The following is a 10,766-nucleotide window of genomic DNA, read 5'->3' on the forward strand; positions in this document are numbered from 1 at the left end:
AACAGTAGTCTATCTAGCACTTTGTCCGGGTACGCATGCTAGTGAACAGTAGTAACTTTAAATGCTTGTCTGTACTTTATGTCCATTTTTGTCTAGAATTTGTTGGGTCTATCTGAGAATCTTCATACGAACTGGCAATAACTTTGGAACTCTGGAATAGCATTGACTTTTAAAATCTGTTTTGTCCTTGTTTGAACTCTTTTTACGCATGCTCGTGAACAGTAGAAATGACTTGGGGACATTTGTCTGTATCTATTGGAAATCAAAATGATCTGGCGCAAGGGGATAGTGACCTGGCGCAGTTGTCTATCTTGTCTGTTATTTTGTCTAATTGGTAGTTATAGTAGTTAAACCTTTCCGATCACCACTTGAATACACTGTCATTTTTGACCTTGTATTCTGAAGGGATATTGTCTCTATTGAGACGCCTTCATGCTTTAACTGAAATCTGTATTAAAGATTTCTATTTTGGCAGAATTTGGTCTGAGATTTTAGCCTTAGAATGGCTATCTTGCTTGCCAGGCAATTGATCGTTAATTTCAAAATTAACTAATTAAAGGCCATTATGGAAGTGACAACGAGATGGGAATAAATATATGTTGAGAAAGGACAAGAAAGAACTAAAAGTCATGATCCTATAGTACAAGACAAAGATCCTGGCATAGAGATAGGAGAAATAATGGAAAGATACGTAGGAACAAAAGAAAGACTAGAATAGTCAACAATAGTAGGAAAAAAAAAAAAAAAATATATATATATATATATATATACATACTTAAGTATATATATACTTAAGTACTACTGCTACTGGGTAGAATAGTATTATCTACCATTGTAGGAATCTCATCATTATCTATCACTAAGTCACTATTGTCAGTACTTCTATCCTTTGAGATGGAAATTTCTTTCGGTAAGTGTATATCCTTGGGGAATGGGGGTAGGAGGAACTTAAAGAATACTTCTATTTCCAAAATTTTAGTACATATTCCATTATCTGTCGTGAAGAAAGGGTAGATTAAAGCCAAAAAAGGATTTCCTAATATAACTTTAGAGGACAACTTATTTGTTAGGAAGAAAGGTGTTCTGAACTTGATTCCATTATTATATATGTATGCCTTAGTTAGTTTATTACTTATTTTAAGTCTATCACCATTAGCCTGAGTTAATCTGTCTGTTGTTGATTCATAATACTTAGAGGGTATTAATCCTTCTTGTTTGCAATTCATGTCAGCACCTGAATCAACAAGGGCAATAACTGTTAATGAAAATTCTTTATGAACTACCAAAGTTATCTCCATGTACCATTTTTGGAATATCATTCTGTCAATTATATTTAAAAATTCATCTTTATCATCCTCTTTATGAGAACTTTCACCAGTATAATTATGTCTGTCAAGAAAAGGGGAGTCTGTCAGAGGTTCATTACAATATTTAATTCTATCTTTTATGCTATTTACTTGCGCAGTTATCTGTTCAACCATGCCTTTTAATATGAAATTTTCTGATTTTAATTTTTTTAGTTCATTTTTTAGGTTATTAATATCTATTTGTAGGTCTGTCACAGTTATAGGTTTTTTGGGTTTAAATCTATCAATAATTTCTGTAAAATTATAAGTTGACTTATAATCTTTTAGATCTATTTCAAATCTATCAATTTTAGTGAAAGATTCTTTTAATTTAGATAAACAATCTTTCTTAGATTGTAGATCTGGAAGTTTTATCTATTAAATCCATTATTATGTCTTCTTGTTTTGTTAAGACGCTTATTTTTAATTTTCTTTTATAATAACAATTATCAGGATTATTACAGTTACATAATTTAACATTTTCATCATGTGAAGAAACATCTTTAGATGACAATGAGGTGATGTTACTATTATCTATTTGGTGAATTTCATTATCTGTTTCATCACTATCTGTCAGTTCTATTATACTCATTAGTTTATCCTTTAGTTTTCCTGATATATCAAGTTTATTTATCTTTCTTTGAAAATTACAATATCTGCTAATGTGTCCCTTTTTCCCACATTTGAAACAAGTAATGTCACTTTCCCTACATCTATCATGTTTCTTTCTTTTGGATTCTTCTTTCTTGTCTTTAGACTTACCTTTATAATATCTTCTATTATTGTTCTTGTATGTATCGCTTCTATCATCTTTCTTTTCTTTTCTTCTTTTCCTAGAGGGAGCAATTAATGGATCAAAACCATATTGCTCACAAAAAGTTCCTAGCTCTTTTTTAGCATATCTTTTTTCTTTTTCTATTTGGTTTTTTAGCCTTAAGTCATTACATAGCCATAGACCTATTTTATTAATTGAAGATATTATGTCTCCATATGTCAGGCTAGGATAGTCTATAGTTCCGTCATTATTAATTATATCAAGTCTAACTTTTTGAGCAAAGAAATAAGGTAAACCAGCAATGAATTTTTCTTTCCAGTAGGATTGTTGACAATCATTCCTACTTAAAAATTTTGAAATAAAAACATCTTTATACCATTGAAAATCTGAAAGTTGTGGACATCTTAAATTAATTAAAACATCTGAAGCTCTTTCTTTATATTGATTGGGATCACCAACAAAATGTTTAGTTATGGTAAAAATTAAAGTATTAACTGCATCTTGTGAAGGCTGTCTATCTGTCATTATAACACTTCCATCTGTTTCTCTTTTAACAACTGTTAATATTCCATTTCTATCATCATTATTTAAATAATGATCCCACCAACCTTTCGTCTGGCCAGTAAAACCAGTGACAATTAAATGAGCTATCTGATGGTCATGTTTTCCATGATTCTTATAAACATTAGTGAGCAAAGTCATTTCATGTAAAAGATTTATTATTTCATATTCTGACATTCCATCAATATTCCATTCATAAATTAAATCTGGCGAATAAGACGAATTAACATAAGTATGTCTTTCTTCAAATTGTAAATCAGGGGGAGTAGGTTTAGGATACCAATTCTTTCTGGGGTATAAATCTTCAATTCTTCCTTTTTTACGATCATGCGATGAAGATGCTAAAGTTAATTTATTAATTTCTAATTTATCTGTGAATTGTGATTCCAAATTATTTATGTCAGATAAATCTATCAAATCTGTCAATTGGTTGTCTTCTGATTCTTCATCCTTCGAAGAGTCAGTTCGTCCTATTGTATTTAACGTTACAATATTCTTGTTTTTTAATGGCTCCATATTCTTTAATGATTCTAGTTTCATTAAGTCTAGTTTTTTATTTATTTCATTAAGTAAATTATTAGTTTTTTCTGTCATGGGTTTCTTTAAAGGTGTTCTAAGGTGAGGAGGTATTTCATGAGGGATAAACAAAGGGGTATTGGACGTATCTTCTTTCTTTATAGAAGTAGAAGGGCAGGGACGGACCCATGTTGGGGCAGAGGGGGGCCATTACCACCCCCCCTCCCCCTTCTTTTGAAAAAAATATAGCACTGTGTACTTAATTTAAGTAGTCATCCTTTGTACTTAATTTAAGAAGTCATCCTTGACTCTTGAATTTGAAAAAAAAAGATGGTCAAATAAGGACAAATGAGATAAAAAATAAATATAAAAATAAAAAGAATAAAAAAACTAGAAAATGGCAATAAAAAAGTAAAGCCTGTGGGATTGGGAACTATGAATCAAATGTGTGTAGTGGTTAGTAATAAATGTTATTAATTGATAACGCTTGTTTGTTGATTTATTTTATAAATTATTAACTATTTTTAGAAAATAATTTATTAACATTAATGTTGTTGTAGCAAGGTATGTTTGTTTGGTTTATTTTTTGGACTAAATTTTGAAACTATAGAGCTATATAATGGAAATAATGAAACTTTTATTTGAATGGTTGATGATGGGAAAATTATCTATAATATTTGATTTTTTTAAAGAGAAAAAATTACAAATAATTTGAAGTTGATAATGCAGCATTGCCTCTAGTGTTGATGTCCCAATTCATGAAAATTTCAAACAAAATTCCAAAAAATTACCACCAATTAAATCAGTATCAATCCAAATTGTGAAAATATGAGATTATAATGTTAATAAATGGGATGGAATTCAACAAAGCTTGAGTAGATGTTAGTTTTGATTTTCATAAACTTTTTTGTGTTTATACTTTGCCCCCCCCCCCCCCCCCCCAATTTCGAATCCTGGTTCCGTCCTTGTAGAAGGGGGTGTCATTCTGTCCTCTATGTCTTGTAGCTTTTGACCAATTGTTTTTAGGTAGGTATTAGTGTAATTGTTCTGTTGAATTATACTATCTAGGTTCTTATTATCATCACTTAGACTAGGTCTTTTGATAGGAGTAGCCAACACTTGGACTCCACTATTTTGACTTAATATAATTGATTCAAAGGGTGGATAAGTCTGATACACTTTCTCATGATTTTCTGTCTTTGTCCATGACAATATTTTCTCTGTTACACTTATCTTTTTGTTATGATAGTCCAAAAAGTCAAAGAAATTGAAGTGTGTCTGTAAATTTGTCATCATTTCATAATACTTAGTTCTTAAATTATTTCTTTCTTGTTCATTGTATTCTTCAAAGCATTGGTTTTTTCTGTCATTATTTTCGGGTTTTAAGTAATCATATTTTAGTAGTTCTTTATCTAAAACAAATTATTTAGATAAAACATTGATTTGTCTATCATCTGTAAATCCTAAAATATCTGTGTGGGTAGGAGAATCAGGTTGAGGTTGAGGCTGATAAAGAGGTTGGTGAACATTAGGGGTAGGTTGTGTGGTATCTGTCGGATAATAAGCTGTTTCTGTCTGGACAGGGGTTTTCTTAGTGTTTATAGGGGGAAGGTGTATAACTGGAGGAAGATTCTGAGGAGGTAAAGGTCTAGAATCAGAGAAAGGTGTCCTAGAGGAAAAGGAGCTTCTAGGGGTAAACATCATAGGGGTCTTTCTGCCTGTAGAACTACTAGGTCTTATGAGACTATCGATGTGTCTGTCATTATTATTAAAAGAAATAATAACTGTACCATCTGTATTTTGGGCTATGAAGTCTGGTTCAGTGTTTTCTATATTTGGTGTAGGGGCAATGGCCTCAAGTTGCCATCTATCTGGAAGGGCTATATCTTTCCATTGTATTTGTTGAGGTACCCGCAATCTAGTGTTTCGGGTTGAGGCTTGCAGAAGGAAAGTCTAACCTTTAGGGGAAGGATCAACTATTGATTGAGGGTCTAAGGTGGTTTTCATCAGTTTATAATAAATCCTATAAATAATAGCTAAAGGTTCTGAGCCTTCTTTCATGTAATAACCGTTTGTTTTTATATTCAAAGTTAAAGCATCCATAATATTTCTGTTAGATAGGCTTAAAGCAAAGTTAGGATAACAATTAAAATATACTGGTCCTTTATGTAAACTTGTTTCCATCATTCCTAGGAGTGAGTCATTAAATCTTAAATGTTTGTCATCTCTTAAACAAAGTAAAACACTTGCATTTAAGGCTTCTCTTGTTAATGGTTTAACAGCTACTTGAACCAAGCCAACATGTAAAAATGCATATTTTTCTCTATGTCTGTTAATTGAGTCTATTGAAAATAACTGAATCGTTTCATATTCATTAAATAAAGAGTAAGTTCTTTCAACAGTTTTTATAGTGTAATCTGTCGAGAAAGATAATTTAGAAAAAGTAGTCTGTCTATAGATTTTATCAGTTCTTTCAGTTCGTATATTCCATTTATTCCATTCTAGTAAATTTTTGTCTATATCTTTCATGCTATATTCTTCAGAATTAACTATCTTATCACTTTCCATGTTTAGATTAGTGTGTGTCTGACCTAAGTGTCTCCTAGCAACAGATAAGACCCAAAAAACTCTTTTGAAACAAATGTATTAAGAGTAATGTTATGTCACAGTATTTTTACAACAATCATAAGTGATAAGTTGTTATTAATAGGTAAAAAAGTTATGTTAGTAGTACCTCATATATTAAGGTAATGTTTGGATAGAGCGTTGCGTTTGCTGCGTTGCATTTCTGCGTTTTCCCCATTTTTTTTTTCTCGCGTTTTCCCCCACAAGCGGCTACTGTTCATGTACTGTACATGAACAGTAGCCGCATCTTTTGACCAGTTTTCCGTGAACAGTGCATTCGTGCATTGTTCACAGACCCACAAATTTCATTTTTTATCAACTTTTTCATTAAAAATGGGTCCCACGACACTATTCACACATTTAAAAATTATTTTGCTACAGTGTTTTCAGTTTTCAGTTTCAGCAAAATAAGTTCTATCCAAACAGACCCTAAGAGAAATGTTAACCACTAACAATTTATTATTTAAAATTTGTTGTGAAATCATTATGGATATTGCATTACTCATCTATTAATCTAATATAATACTAGCATGTAAAAGTGTTATTAGCCCTTAAGAGCTGAGCTAATGATTTCTAAGATCTCATGAGATTTTTTTTTTTGAGTGTTTCAACTTATGACATCCACTACTGATGATAACTCTTTATCATCAAACCACGACACTAATTAGTTTTTGGTGAAAGCAGAAATTGAAATCTTTGACCCCATCTTGGAGCTACCCATGTCAGATTTTCACAAATCATCATGTATTATTATTATTATTATTATCACAAATAATCATACATTTGCTAACATATGGACATCTTTTCATTGGGTAGTATTTATTGCACACACTACGTACAAATATATATTGCCCAAATACACTAAAAACATGACTTTAAGTTACAATGTGTTTCCATTGTGTACCATGTTTTTCCTTTTTCATTTTACACTACAACAAGAATGACATTAGAAATAAATGCAAAACTGTAACTTACACTTTCTTTGAAAAACATTTTTTCATAGAATTTATTTTTCCATTAAACTACACTCAATTATTCACTCATCAAAAATAAAATGTCCCACTCACTTTTTCATAGCTAACATAGCAAGGCTTTAACATATATTGACAAACCAAACTATACACCCACAATTTAGCATTGATAATCACAAAGGTACGAAAAGAGTGTATCAAACTATCAATTTTGATTGATATGTGTAAAAGAGGGTACAAATCTTCGTATGGTCCTTTATTTAAAAAAATTAATATAAGGAGTTTCTCTTAATTGATCTTTAAGATGCTTTACAATCCGATGGCTATAAAGCTTAATTTTGAACTGTTTCCTTTAAAAAAAAAATGCTAGGACTATAATAAAATGCACAATTTTCGCCATAACTCATCACATGAGTGAATTGTGGCAAAAATTGTATATTTTATTGTGGCATTAACATTTTTCTTCTTTTACTTCCAATCTGGATTTATAGTTCTTAGTACTTAATTTAATGTGGAATTTTTTAAAAGAAACTTTGGATATTTGGCTGCTTGATCTTGAACTAAATTAAAAGAATGTTAAAGAAAAATTCTTAAACTTTTGAATGAGCAAAGACACTCCTTTTAAACTAGAGATGACGATCCTTGCCAGTAGAATATTGCTTTTAAGTGTCTATCTTTTCTTATATAAAGAAGCCTTTGTTTATACTTTATAGAAAACACAATGGTGAAGATGTCACGATTTGGATTATTATTTAATATTAATCATTGACCAAATTAGATGGTTGCCGATGCTTAGAAAAAAAAAAAAAAAAAAATAAAAGAAAAAAAGAAAAAAGAAAAAACTTAGAGTCACACAATTTTATCCAAAATTACAAATATATATTATGAGAACTCCTCAGCTGCTTGTGCAGAGGATATAAGATTATTATCCACATGGCCATCCTGGTTTAGTAACATCAGTTTCCCTTTCTTGTTGCAACTAGTAACATGGATGGATCTAACTCTTTTCCAAAGTAGAATCGATAAGTCCAATAAGATTAGGTATAGATGGTGACAATAATAAATAACTAGCCTCCTGAATTTGTCCATTCTATAGTTAGTTATACCAAAAACTTGGGATCAAAACTACTTATCTCACTGGTTGAGGGGCTCATGAATAGAGTGATTTATTATTGTTATTATTATTTCTGTAAAAGGAAACTATTCATTCAACTATCACACAAGGGACAGTACACAATAGGTGCCAAACTGTTATTTATAACACAGTGGAGGAATAGGGATGGTAATTTTTCCCCGCCCCGCTTAACCCGCCCCTTCCCGCTTCGCCCCGCGCGGGTTTTCCCTGCCCTGCAAAGGTGGTGGGGCGGGGATGGGGCAAGATTTTAGCCCCGCACCACGGGGCGGGGCGGAGATGGGTTTAGGCTTTTTAGACCCACCCCGCCCCACCCCTCTCCATCCCTGCCCCGCCTTGCGTTACTAAAGGTTATAATTGTAAAATTTTCATACCTCAAAACCCTACTATTTAAACAAACATATTAATATTAGTATATTTTATTCTATCCAATGTGATTCTTTACCTTTATTTTGTTGTGTTATACTATGAGATTTTTATTTATTATTATTTTTTTAATGATTGTCTTGTTAAACACTTAGATATATTATTCAATTTTTTCTAAAAATTAATTTGATTTGATGGGATAAATTTAGTTGTAATTTCAAGTATATTTTTATTAATGAAATATGTTTCATTAAAAAAATTGTACTAGTTGTAGGGCAAATTAACAAAAAGTAGAGTTTTATGGGGTGGGACGCGGCTTCGTGGGGCCCCAAGGGGCGGGGATGGATGAGAAAGTATTCTCCGTTATGCGGGGCGGGGCGGGGCGGGGATGGGACAAGACAAAACCATACGGGGCGGGGACGAAGACCCCATCCTTCGGCCCCGCTCCGCCCCATTGCCATCCCTATGGAGGAAAACCGAAATTAGCAACAAAGTGCCTACGACCATACCCAATTGCACAACTTGATTGGGTATTATTTTGTAGATCTCTACACTAACACATGGGACTACTATAAGAACTTAATTATAAAAAAAAAAAAAAAAATTAAATACACCAATCACAAAATAACACTAATATGTTGCCAATTTGGTCGTGGAGTTATTATCATGACTTTTTCACCAATTACAACTTTGTCACTTCAATGAATTGTTAAAAAGTTTATGAAATAAATTATGTACACAGATTTACTCAAACAGGAAAAGTCCCATAACAGGCATTGATACAAAGAGAATCCACCCTTTCCCAGCCAAAAGATGGATCTAGGTAGCAGTCAACATCATGGAAGACATGGTCCAGCTCCACTAGTCCCAATTCCCATGCCAGTAGGTTCAAGCATATTTGATTCCTCTTAGAGCAATCCACTCAACCTTTGCCTTACATAATATATGCTCTTTCCTCCCAGAATTAGCATTAGTTGTGTTTAAAAAAAAACATTTTTACTTTATCTATTTTAATAAAATTTTTATTATTATTATTTTGATTATTTCTTTATTAATAGAAGAGAGGAAAAGTAATCAAATATTCAAATTTTAGCACATTAGAGCATTCATATTAAAGGTTTCAAAAGCTAAAAATGCTATTTTTAAGATCTGACTCCAAAAAGGCACACTACATTAAGTATGCTATTTGCTATAAATTTTGACACCCAAGTACTGTGGGCTGCTCTTAAAAAAAATTACTTGTTTATTTAGACAAGTACATGGTAGTTAAAGGAAAACGTAAAGAAAGACATAAAGAAAGAATAAAAAAGAATATTTAAATGAAGTGGTAAAATAATAGAATATTTAATGTTGGATGTATTATAAAGTGAGTAAAAATGGATAAAGTAACATTTTGAAATGCTAAATGTTATATTTTATAATATTTTTGATGTAAATGCTCTTAATGGTACCCTTCTAAAATTAGAACATTACTATAGCTTCTGCTAATTTTTTTTTGGCATTTGGTGTGCTAAAACATTTAGCACACATGATGCTAGTATAGCCACAAGTACAATTAGATGTTAAATTCAATTCTCCCAAAAACTTAAACCAAAAATGATAAATTTAATAACATAATTTTAACATTAATGAGGCAACTTCGTAATAAATCAAATTGATATACCTATTTATATAAATTTTTAAATAGGCCATTTTGTAGTGGTATTTTGAGTTAAGTAATGTGTTTGAACTTAGTGAGAGATTGTCATTAAATATGACCAAGAGTTTTGTGCCTTAATTGGTTAACACATTCTAATATTTCTTATAGAACCATTTAATATTCAAATTTCCTTTTACTCATTGTACATATTACCCTTCATATTGACAGAAAACACCCCCCAAAAAAAAAAAGAAAAAAGAAGAAGAAGAAGGCACTCCGCTAGTTTTCCTTGATTCATGTACCATGTTCAAATACTATCCGACTGTTTTTTTGAATCCACTAATTTTTATCTTTCTCAAATGTAGTCATTTTATTAGTATTTTTAAATAAGAACCTAGTTAATTTATGAATAATATTAGACATGCTGCTTAATTTACAGGTTCGATACATTGAGCAGACATGCTGACACTAGTCAATCTAATTGTGGATCACGTTCCAAGTAAAGTAACGATTATGATAACATTATTTAAAGTTATGCCTGATATACTTCTTCATTTTGTGTATTAAAATATATTTACATAAAACTCTCTAAAATAACTCTATATTTTAGTTAATTCATTTCTCACATACAAATGACTAATTAAAAAAAAAAAAAAACTCACATAAAGAAAGATTCTAAGAATTAAAATATTATCTTTATCTCATTTTTAAATATTATGATACTAAATCCAAAATATAAAAAATATAAAATAAAAAAGAGTGCTAGAACCTAGTAAACTATTTTTTTATTTGAAAAATATATTAGTAAGTCTTTAACTCTTTAGTCCGGGAATAT

The sequence above is a fragment of the Quercus robur genome, chromosome 10 (genome assembly GCF_932294415.1).
Source record: "Quercus robur chromosome 10, dhQueRobu3.1, whole genome shotgun sequence".
NCBI classification, from domain to species: Eukaryota; Viridiplantae; Streptophyta; class Magnoliopsida; order Fagales; family Fagaceae; genus Quercus; species Quercus robur.